The sequence below is a fragment of the Triticum dicoccoides genome, chromosome 5B (genome assembly GCF_002162155.2).
Source record: "Triticum dicoccoides isolate Atlit2015 ecotype Zavitan chromosome 5B, WEW_v2.0, whole genome shotgun sequence".
Taxonomy (NCBI): Eukaryota; Viridiplantae; Streptophyta; class Magnoliopsida; order Poales; family Poaceae; genus Triticum; species Triticum dicoccoides.
Window position 1 is genome coordinate 519401375 of NC_041389.1, and position 12327 is coordinate 519413701.

The 12327-nt window shown below is 49.6% G+C and overlaps 1 long non-coding RNA gene across 1 annotated transcript; it reads left to right on the forward strand.

The window, feature by feature from the left end:
• The first annotated feature begins 11592 nt into the window (after positions 1-11592).
• On the forward strand, positions 11593-12279 carry LOC119305955. The gene is made up of 3 exons (XR_005148809.1): positions 11593-11647; positions 11744-11785; positions 11964-12279. It is a non-coding gene; the product is annotated as an uncharacterized LOC119305955 (long non-coding RNA).
• The last annotated feature ends 48 nt before the right edge of the window (positions 12280-12327 follow it).

Sequence of the window (12327 nt, forward strand, 5' to 3'; positions counted from 1 at the left end):
ATGAAACAATTTAATCAAAATTCGTGGGCTTGGCAGAATTATGTGTCTTGTTGATGGAGAATATTTGGGTTGTGGAAACTTATTTGTATTAGCAAATATGCCCGTGTGTTCCAAAAAATTTCACGATGCGATAACTATTTGGCGCCACCAAAGTAAGTTTTGTTGAAATAGAATACTGCCACGGAATGTTTAAATTGTTGCAATAGTTTTTCGCTACAAAGATTTTACCTGTTGTGATACCTATTTATCACCACCAAAACAAGTATGTTGCAATTTCCTGTTACGATGACTGGAATATTTGTTGCCATAAGTTAATGCCACAAGTGCAGTGGGTTGTGGTAACATGCCTAATGCCACGAAAACAAGGATTGTTGCGGTAGTTTATTGCCACAAGTGTAGTGGGTCGTGGCAAAATGCCTAATGCCACAAAAATAAGGATTGTTGCCATAGTTTATTGCCACAATTCACTATTGCCACGGAAGAGTAATGTGCCACGAAACGGCCTTCGTTGGCATAGGTTGTTGCCACAAATGTCTATTGCTACGAAATATCAGTCGCCACGATTCGTTACATGTTGCATTAAAGTTATCTCCACAAATCAAATTGTGGCAGCAGGTGAGTGTTGCCACGGGAAAACATGTGGCAACTTCCCACATGGATGTTGCAATAGCACGCTTTATTACCACAATTGCTTTTCCGTGGTAATAAACTATTACCATGTGTCCAGTCGCAACGGCTGCCAACGAATGTCGTTTCGTGGCAATAGGTACTTATTGCCACGAAACATCATGTATTGCAACAAACGATTTTGTTGCAATAGACCTGAATCTTTGTAGTGGCTAAGTCTGAAATTCGGTCGAACCGGAGACATGTCTCTGAGTCGAATGATGGAAATTGCCACCAAATATGCCAATGGTGAGGAAGAGAATCGGCTCCGGAGCGGCAAGCACAAGTCAGTCGCCCAGGACACCGGAGGCAGAAATTCCAGTCGGAAGCAAAAGCGTAAAGCCGAGCCAGCCGCTCCTGGAGAAGCCTTGGCCCTGAACCAAGGAAAGTTCAAAGGGAAACCCAAGGGGCCTTGGAACCCCAAGAAAGTAAAAGATAAAGAAGGAAATGACGTGTTGGATTTACCATGTCATATCCACACCAAGAAAGACGAAGAGGGTAATTTCATCTACCCGAAGCATACCACTCGACAGTGTCGACTCCTAATACAGCAGTTCCAAGGGAAGCAGCCCAAGGACAAAGAAAAAGAGTCGGACAAGGTTGAGGACAAGGAGGATAGTGACGAGGAATATCCGCAGGTCAATTCCACCTTGATGATTTTTCCGATGTTGAGAGCAAAAACCGACTGAAAATTATAAACCAAGAGGTGAATATGGCTGCTCCATCAACACCCAATTACCTGAAGTGGTCTCAGACTGCCATTACATTCGACCAATCTGATCACCCCACGCACATAGCCACCCCTGGGAGGCAAGCCATGGTGGTCGACCCCGTCGTTGAAGGCACTCGACTGACCAAAGTGTTGATGGACGGCGGCAGTAGTTTGAATATACTGTATGCTGAGACGCTGAAAGGGATGGGCATTCTGATGTCCAGACTGAGCACAAGCAACATGAGTTTTTATGGAGTCATCCCTGGCAAGAAAACCGCATCACTCGGCCAGATTGCTCTTGATGTAGTTTTTGGTGATTCAAAGAATTTCCGCAAAGAGAAGCTGACATTTGAGGTTGTGGACTTCCAGAGTGCCTATCATGCAATTTTGGGCAGGCTAGCTTATGCACGTTTTATGGCTCGACCATGTTACGTGTACCTCAAACTAAAGATGCCTGGCCCTAAAGGCGTGATTACTGTCACTGGTAACCGCAAAAAGGCAGAAGAGTGCTTCCAGAAAGGCTCAAAGATCACCGATGCTTAGATGGTGGAAGAAGAGTGGCAGGAACACCAAAGGAATGCAGACCCGAGTGATTTGTTGCGAGCCAAGAAGCCTGCTATGGAATCAACGTTTCAGTCATCTGGTGAGACAAAACCCGTTCACATCCACCCGACCGACCCTAACGCTGCTTCGACTCATATCTCCACAACACTCAACCCCAAATAGAAAGAAGCGCTCATCCAGTTCCTCCGTGAGAACTGGGACATCTTTGCATGGAAACCTCCTGACATGCCGGGTGTACCCAGGGGACTGGCTGAGCATCGTCTACGAGTCGATTCAAAGGCAAAACCTGTGAAGGAACATCTGCGACGGTCCGCCGTCCAGAAAAGGAAGGCCATTGGCGAAGAAGTGGCTCGGCTCCTAGCAGCAGAGTTTATCCGAGAGATTTACCACTCCGAGTGGCTCGCCAATGTCGTCATGGTCCCCAAAAAGGACAATTCGCTTCGCATGTGCATCGATTTTAAGCATATCAATCGGGCCTGCCCGAAAGATCATTTTCCTCTTCCCCGCATCGACCAAATAGTCGACTCGACTGCGGGATGTGAGCGACTTTCTTTCTTGGACGCTTATTCCGGGTACCATCAGATCCGTCTGTTTGGACGCGATGAGATCAAAACGGCTTTCATCACCCCCATTCGGTTGCTTCTGTTATGTCACCATGCCATTCGGCCTCAAGAATGCTGGAGCCACGTTCATGAGGATGATTCAGAAGTGTTTGATCACTCAAATCAGTCGGAATGTGGAAGCGTACATGGATGACATTATGGTCAAGTCACGGAAAGGTTCCGACCTGCTGACTGACCTCGCTGAAACATTTGCCAACCTCAGGAGGTACGATATCAAGCTTAACCCATCCAAGTGCACATTCGGAGTTCCTGGTGGAAAATTACTCGGTTTTCTCGTTTCCGAACGAGGAATCGATGCAAACCCAGAGAAAGCAGGCACAATACTCCGAATGAAACGACCCATGCGTGTGCACGATGTTTAGAAGCTTACTGGTTGCTTGGCCGCTTTAAGTCGATTTATCTCTCGTCTCGGTGAGAAGGCATTGCCTCTTTACCGACAGATGAAGAAGTCAGACAAGTTCGAGTGGACTCCTGAAGCTGACGCAGCGTTTGCAGAATTAAAAACCCTGCTTTCCACCCAGCCGGTGCTTGCTGCTCCAATCAGTAAAGAGCCTTTGCTGCTTTACATTGCAGCCACAGGACAAGTCGTCAGTACTGTACTTACGGTCGAGCGGGAAGAAGAAGGGAAATCCTTCAAAGTTCAGCGCCCAGTATATTACATTTCCGAAGTCCTCACCCCATCCAAGAAATGATACCCTCATTATCAGAAGCTTGTATATGAGATTTATATGACCACGAAGAAAGTTGCTCACTACTTCTCTGACCATATTATCACAGTCGTCACCGACGCCCCCTTATCAGAGATTCTGCACAACAGAGACGCAACCGGTCGAGTGGCAAAATGGGCGATTGAACTTCTTCCCCTAGATATCAGATTTGAGGCAAAGAAAGCTATCAAGTCCCAAGCAATAGCAGATTTCCTCGCCGAGTGGACTGAACAGCAGTTACCGACCCAAGTTCACTCGGAGCACTGGACTATGTTCTTCGATGGCTCCAAAATGCTGAATGGTTCCGGTGCCAGAGTGGTCTTGGTTTCCCCCCGAGGAGATAAGCTCAGGTTTGTACTCCAGATTCACTTTGATTCCTCCAACAATGAAGCAAAATATGAAGCACTCTTGTACGGGTTGCGTATGGCCATTTCGCTCGGCGTCCGTCGCCTCATGGTCTACGGCGACTCGGACTTAGTGGTCAAGATGAAGGAGTGGGACATCAGAAGCCCAGCCATGACTGGATACTGCAATGCAGTCAGGAAGCTGGAGAAGAAATTTGAGGGATTAGAGCTCCATCACGTTCCTCGACTGAAAAATCAAGCAGCCGTTGACTTGGCGAAGATAGGTTCCAGGAGGGAAGCCATTCCGAGTGGCGTGTTTTTGGAGCATGTTCACACGCCGTCGGTTCAAGAAGATCCTTTCACTGAGGAAGCCCCGCAGCCAAAAAGTGCCACAGATCCGACTGAAGTCGAGGTCCCAGCTGTGGTCGACTTAATTATGGAAGTTCTGGTCATCACTCCCGACTGGACAGTGCCCTATATCGCCTATATTCTGAGGAAAGAGCTCCCCGAGAATGAAGAAGAGGCTCGAGAGATCGTCCGCAGATCCAAAGCCTTCACCGTCATGAGAGGACAGTTGTACAGAGAAAGTGCGACTGGAGTCAGCCAGAAATGCATAACACCGGAAGAAGGTCGAATGATTCTCAACGACATCCACTCGGGGACCTGTGGCCATCATGCGTCCTCTCGGACCATCGTGGCTAAAGCATACCGAGTGGGTTTTACTGGCCCAGAGCAAATGAGATGGCGAAAGAGATAGTCGACAAGTGTGAAGGATGTCAATTCTACTCCAATATGTCACACAAACCCGCCTCAGCCTTGAAGACCATTCCACTCGTCTGGCCTTTCGCTGTATGGGGGTTGGATATGGTTGGACCACTGAGAGCAGGCAGAAACGGCTACACCCATGTATTGGTAGCAGTCAACAAGTTCACTAAGTGGATTGAGGCTAAACCCATCAAGAATCTGGATGCCGGCACCGCCGTCAGCTTCATCAGGGAGTTGGTATTCAGATATGGAGTTCCCCACAGTATCATCACAGCCAATGGGTCAAACTTTGACTCCGAAGAATTCAGAGCCTCCTGTGCATCTCAGGGTACACGAGTCGATTATGCTTCAGTCGCCCACCCTCAGTCGAATGGGCAAGCAGAACGAGCAAATGGCTTAATTCTCAAAGGGTTGAAACCCCGACTAATGCGCGACCTCAAGCACGCAGCTGACACATGGGTTGATGAACTTCCGTCGGTGCTTTGGGGATTAAGGACCACGCCAAACCGGTCGACTGGGGGGACTCCGTTCTTCTTGGTCTACGGAGCTGAAGCAGTCTTGTCGAGTGACCTGCTTCACAACGCACCCCGAGTCGAACTCTACACCAAAGCTGAATCAGAGCAAGCCCGACAGGACGCGGTCGACCTTCTAGAAGAAGAAAGAGAGATGGCCTTGATCCGATCGACCATTTACCAGCAGGACTTGCGTCGCTTCCATGCCAGAAATGTGAAGAGTCGAGCTTTCCAGGAGGGAGATTTAGTTCTCCGAGTGGATCAACAGAAACCACACAAGCTTGCTCCTACTTGGGAAGGTCCCTTCATCGTCACCAAGGTTCTCCATAATGGGGCATACCGCCTTTACAATGTCGTGCACCAGATTGACGAGCCCAGAGCATGGAACGCGGACTTACTCCGCCCTTTTTATACTTAAGTTTTTCACTCGGATAAGTTGTAATAAAAGTACTCCTGTAGTGTATTCATCAAAGACAAGAGTTTCATAATTTTCTTAGTAATTGTTATTGCTTTTGCTCTCCTAAATCTGTCCCCCAGTGGGTGGCTTAGCTGCGAACCCGTTTCGCCTAAGCTTGTAAAAAATCCTACCGAGTGGTAAGCCAGCCTTCCACTCGGAGGCTTAGCTGCGAATCCGTTTCGCCTAAGTTAAAACAAAATCCTACCGAGTGGTAAGCCAGCCTTCCACTCGGAGGCTTAGCTGCGAATCCGTTTCGCCTAAGTTAAAACAAAATCCTACCGAGTGGTAAGCCAGCCTTCCACTCGGAGGCTTAGCTGCGAATCCATTTCGCCTAAGTTAAAACAAAATCCTACCGAGTGGTGAGCCAGCCTCCCACTCGGAGGCTTAGCTGCAGTCCAAGTACTCGCCTAAGTAAACAAAATCCTACCGAGTGGTAAGCCAGCCGTCCACTCGGGGGCTTAGCTACAGCCCAGTGCTCGCCTAAGTTTTCGAAAATCCTACCGAGTGGTAAGCAAGCCTTCCACTCGGAGGCTTAGCCGCAGCCCAGGGCTCGCCTAAGTTTTTGAAAATCCTACCGAGTGATAAGCCAGTCTTCCACTCGGAGGCTTAGCTGCAACCTAGTGTTCGCCTAAGAATAAAAGACATCGTACGCTTCGCAAGGAGGACGAGGCGCAGGTCGACCCCTGCTTCCTCCTTCCGAGCTACATCACAAACACAACGTGCGTCCCGCAAGGAGGACGAAGCGCAGGTCGACTGCTACCTTCTCCTCCAAAGTCGTGCCACAAAAATCCTACCGAGTGGAGAGCAAACTTTCCACTCGGGGGCTTAGCTGCAGCCCGGCGCTCGCCTAAGTTTCTAAAATCCTACCGAGTGGAGAGCAAACCTCCCACTCGGGGGCTTAGCTACAGCCCAGTGCTCGCCTAAGTTTCTAAAATCCTACCGAGTGGAGAGCAAACCTCCCACTCGGGGGCTTAGCTGCAGCCCAATGCTCGCCTAAGTTTCTAAAATCCTACCGAGTGGAGAGCAAACCTCCCACTCGGGGGCTTAGCTACAGCCCAGTGCTCGCCTAAGTTTCTAAAATCCTACTGAGTGGAGAGAAAACCTCCCACTCGGGGGCTTAGCTGCAGCCCAGTGCTCGCCTAAGTTTCTAAAATCCTACCGAGTGGAGAGCAAACCTCCCACTCGGGGGCTTAGCTGCAGCCCAGTGCTCGCCTAAGTTTCTAAAATCCTACCGAGTGGAGAGCAAACCTCCCACTTGGGGGCTTAGCTGCAGCCCAGTGCTCGCCTAAGTTTCTAAAATCCTTCCGAGTGAAGAACAAGTTTCTCACTCGGAGGCTTCGTCGCAACCAAGCACTCGCCCAAACATGACGAGTGCAAGTCGACTGCAATTTGTGCTTCACTCCTACCTGCAAAAGAGCATTACAGATGCTAGTATATACTCCAACCCAAAGAAGATAGTTGTCCGAAAGAAGCAAACGTATTTCAATGGCAAATCATGTTCGGATAACGTCCTACGGACCCAGAAGTGCTCAGGCATCAAGCCTGTTAAAGTTTGTCGGTTACAAAAATCACTCGGCATTACGAGGCAAATTCAAATCATCGAGCATAGAAGTTTTTTACCCCTCCTGCGGAGGGCTGGAAGGCGCAACAAACTCGTCCAGGTCGATCCCATCTGTGATCCGAGTGGCAGCCGCGATGAAGGTCTCCATGAAAGAACGGAAGTCATGCTTCCTAGTGTTGGCCACCTTGAGAGACACCAGCTTGTCTTCTCTCGCTTCCTTGCAGTGGACGCGGAGCAAGGACAGAGCGACGTCAGCACCACACCTGGCAGAAGGCTTCTTCCATTCTTGCACTCGACTCGGAACTTCGTTCAGTCGAGTCATCAGCGACTCAAGGTCGTTCTGAAGAGTTTCTTCTGGACAGAGCAATGTGTCGATGCGCGACGTTGCGGCCTTTAGTCTTGCAAGGTAATCGACCACTACAGCAACGCGAGACTCGAGGCGGAGCACGTTCATAGCAGTTTCATCCTTCACTGGAGAATTGATGGGATCCAAGCCAGTCTCCACTCGACTAGTCTCCTCATCAAAGTTTTGGCAGAATTCTGTAGGCACGATTCAAGGATAAGCTAATGCCCTTACAGAAAGTCAGTAATTACCAATCGGAGATAAGTAGTTACCTTCGAGCATGAGGAATAGCTGCTTGGCGAGTCCTCCCAGATAAACCCCCAAGTCATTCTTCTTTCCCGCCAGTTCGCCAGCTTTGTCGCTCAGGACCATATTGGCGTTCTTTAGTCAAGTGACTTCTTGGTTGGCCACGTCGAGAGCAGCTTTCAGATTAGTGTTTTCCTCTTCAAGTTTGTTAACAGAAGCCAACTTCTCTTCTGCAAGCTTTGTCTTGTCCGAAGCCGCTTTCTGCGCTTCGGCGAGGTCAAGGTCCTTCTTCTTCAGAGCATCCCTCAGTTTTTCTGAAAAATCACAATAAGATCAGACTCGGAGACAGGCAAGAAGCAAGGACAGTCGTCAAGATTCTCACCAAACATACCTTTTGCCTCTTCTTCGACTTTGTAAAATTCTCTTGGACAAGCTTCTGGTCAAGTTCAAGCTGGATATGCTTGTTCTCCAATTTGGTATAACGAGAAACAAGGTCACAAGATTTCTGCGAAAGTTCAGTCGACAGACATCAACGACAGATCACTTCCGAGTGACTAAAAGAAAAATCATAGTATTTCTAAGACTACAGCTGAATCTAAACATTCAACTATAGTCTCGGGGACTACACCCAGTGGGTGCACTCATCGTGCCCCCACTAGTTCTATCAGCTAGACTCAGAGTCGATCAGTCGACCGGAAGCAGTTAACTGTCAGCAGTAAAAAAAATCAAACCATAGCCGATTGCCAGCAATCGACCACGGTCTCGGGGACTACACCCAGTGGGTGCACTCAGCGTGCCCCACCAGTTTTATTGTTCCACTCGACCATGCTCGAGTGAAACAAGTAAAGTGAGAAATCTCAAGACACAAAGACTACAGTCGACTGCCAGCAGTCCACCGTAGAATTGACACACCCAGTGGGTGCATGACAAACATCAAGATTTCCAGTCGATGTTTAACTAACCTGGACATTACTCTGGAGAGCTGAACTCGCGTCATAAGCTGCTTGGCTGGCAGTTCGGATCGCCTTCACCTGCTCCATCATAATCCCGGCCTGGCGTATGGCTTCCTTGGCAGCGCTTGCTTGGTCCTCCGGGACATGGTACGTGGAGAAGAGAGAAGGCGGGTCAGCACTCGACGATGAAGGGCGGGCAACCGTCAACGGCTCCGCAAAGGACACGGTAGCCCGAGCAACGTTGCTCCCCTCTGGAATCTGTGGTCCAGGTGCTGACACAACCTGAGCAGCCTTGCCAATAGTCGCCTTCCTGCTCCTCCTCTGCCTCAGTGGCGCTTCATCGTCATCGTCAGGGAGATTGATGACAACGCTAGGTGGAGCTGCAAAAGAAGTTCAAAGTCAAAAATAAAGATTCAATCGACCAAAAGCAAAACCGCGCAGATAATACCAGGATGAGAAGTAGCAGCATCTTCCATTTCTTGATCCTCATGCCTGGTTGAAGTCTCAGAAGTAGCAGCACTGCGATTTCAAATATCAGTTGGTCAGCGATTGAGTCGACCAAGAATGAAAAACATGAGTTATGCCGTTACCCAGAAACAGTCGGAATCTCCATCCTCATCTTCGGTAGGGCCTTCGCCGGTTTTGTCAGGGCCGCTCGGGGTTGCTTCGACGCCTTTTCAGTCGGCGCCGGTGAAGTTGTCCGAGGATGTTTCGTCGACTGCCCAGCAGGCACGACTCCCTTGCCACATTCGACCGCAGGGTCGTGGGCGAGCTTGGACCTCCTTTCGGAACGAGGAGGCGCAACTTCCTCTTCCTCTTCCTCCTCATCGGAGCCTGCATCTTCATCACCCTCGTCGGCGTCCGACTCCCACTCCTCTTGGCTTTCGCCTCCGCTTCCTTCCTCCTCTTCGGCCTGTGCTTGCGCCCCGTTGGGCATCGAGTACAACTCGGTGGTTTCCTGAAAGGCAACAAGCAAGACAAAAGTCAATCGACTGATCTACAATGAAACAGAACGGACGGAGCAATCGGAGAAAAGTGGTCGTACCTTGTCCGCCTCATAAGAGTGGTCGAGTGGCGGGATCCTCCTGGCTCCACGAGGGTTGTCCTTGTTCCCCGTAATGGCAGTCATCCACCTCTCCAGTGTGGCATCATCGACCTCCTCTGGGTGGACCTGACTGGTGTCTTCAGTACCAGAGTACAACCACATCGGGTGGCCCCGGTACTGGAGTGGTTGGATGCGCCGCTGAAGGAAAACCTCCAGAAGGTCCATGCCAGTCATACCGTCGCGAATCAATTGGACTACTCGCTCCATCAACATTTTAACCTGAGCCTTCTCCTCCGGAACTACTTTCAGAGAGGATGGCTTGTTCACTCGACTCATAGAGAAGGGAGGGAGCCCAGTCGACTGCCCTGGCGTCGACTGGTCTTGACAGTAGAACCAGGTCGACTGCCACCCTCTGACTGACTCGGGAAGGGTCATAGCTGGGAAAGTGCTCTTACTCCTCATCTGGACCCCGAGACCCCCACACATCTGGATTACCTGAGTTCTCTCGTCATTGGGGCTGGCCTTTTTCACCGTTTGAGAACGACAAGTGAATATGTGTTTGAAGAGGCCCCAGTGCGGCCGACAACCCAAGAAGTTTTCACACAAAGATACAAAGGCGGAGAGATAGGCAATGGAATTGGGGGTAAAGTGGTGAAGCTGAGCTCCAAAGAAATTCAGAAACCCTCGAAAGAAAAGATGCGGTGGCAGAGAGAACCCTCGATCTACATGAGTCCCCAAGAGGACACACTCACCCTCCTGAGGCTGTGGCTGCCACTCCATCCCCGGGAGCCTCGCCGCCCCGTGCGCAATCAGGCCTTCATCGGCCAGGTCGTCGAGATCCTTTTGGGTGATGGTCGAGCGGATCCAATCACCCTGGATCCAACCTTGCGGCAAACGGGACCGCGACGAGGATCCCCCTCGACTGGTCTCTCCCCTTCACCTTCGCCGCCGCCGTCGCCTTCTTCGCCCACTCCAAAGCCGTCGTCTTCTCTTTCACCATTGTCGCCGACGAGGCCGGAACGGAGCAGCGGCGCCGGGCAGTTGGTGGGCGCAGCGGATGAATCTGAAGGTGAAGGAGGAGAAAATGAGGAGGCACTGTTCAAAAAACCTCCGCCAGTTTCCTTATATGGAGTCACTTCCAAGTGGCCGACAGGTAGGCCCAGGCGATCTTGTCAAATCCCGAAACAGTCGCGCAAGCGATACGTGGCGAAAAAGGTGGCGCGAGAATCGAGGCGTCCCTTCCTTATCCCATCCGAGTACCGCGGTATTCTCCGCTTCGCGCGCTTCCCAAAATTCGGATCCCACTAAATCCGCTAACCACCGGGCAACTTGTCAGACGGAAGATCTCCTGCGATCCATCGCTCGGAAATCCCCAAGTTCATAAAGTTCACTCAACAGATATAAAGAATGGATCAAGGCGACTGAACGAAAGTTGACACCCTCACTTGAAAGTCATTGATCCAGAGCAAAACACCTTTATAGCACCAGAAAGCAGGTCGGAAAGATTGCCAACTCCTTCCTCACTCAAACCTCGATCCATTCGGGGGCTACTGATGAAGTCATGTACCTAGGGTAGGGTCATGAACCTGACCAAGGTATCCTCCCCAAGGACATCTTTTAGAAGAAGCCGTCTTCCAGTCGACCAGGAGGAACTCCACTCGACGGACTAGAAGACACTCGACGAACACAACGACACTCGACCATGAAGACTCACTCGACCACCAGGAGTACAAGATCTACTCTGTATCCAAAAGGTCTATAATTAAGTAGTCTTAATGGTCATGATGACACTTTATGTAGGGCGTTACCAGTAACGCCAGACCTTAATGTACTTTAACCCTCTGCTACGTGGGCTGGCTGGGGTCCTGGCGCCCTCTACATAAGCCACCCCCCTCCACCGGTAGAAAGGTTTGCACCCCTGTAACTCTCACACACATAATCCAGTCGACCGCCTCCGGGTCCGAGACGTAGGGCTGTTACTTCCTCCGAGAAGGGCCTGAACTCGTAAAACACTTGTGTGCACAACTGCTCCATAGCTAGGATCTTGCCTCTCCATACCTACCCCCTATTCTACTGTCAGACTTAGAACCACGACATCGGTGACACGACCCAACCCATACCAAGCATCTTCACATCTACCATGACCGAGGTACATATATACCCTTTCCTTTCTTCCCTGAAGCAAAATTCTTTGTTTATTTCCTATATTGTTGATGCGGGTGAACTGATTTGGGTATTATAATAGGCTTTGCCCTTTAGTAATTTCCTTGTCGGTCTGCCCGTACAGGTAATGTCTTCCTTCTTCGGACACAGCAGAATCTTGCAAAGTTAGCACTGAATTTGTTTGTGTTAAGACTTAAGACATGATTTTTTTTCTTCTACAAATTCAGTTTTTCAACACGATTGTCTCATGTCTTTGTCCGTGGTTACTGAGGAAAGTAGTATGTTTCGTGTTTGATCTTCAGGTATCTAGGATTATTGATGGTGACATGGATGATTCCTGTGGTCTGGAGAAGGTTGCTTCCAGTCACTTGCCTAGCTAAATGTATGTACATTCTCTGAATATCTGTCAGACGTCTGTTTATTTCCTCATGTATACAAATCACGCTGTGGTTTGCACAAATATTCTTTAGGGTTCACTCGCCTCCTGTGTTCAACTCGTTGTCCAATCTAGGTAGCACTAATAGCGACAACGATAATAGTGTTCATCTCGTTTCCAGATACATAATTTTCTTTTCAGCTCGAGTGCGTTCTTGCTTTTGATTATGGCATTTCTTACAACATACAGTATGCTTGTGTGATAATATGCTTGTAATTTACAATGTTGTG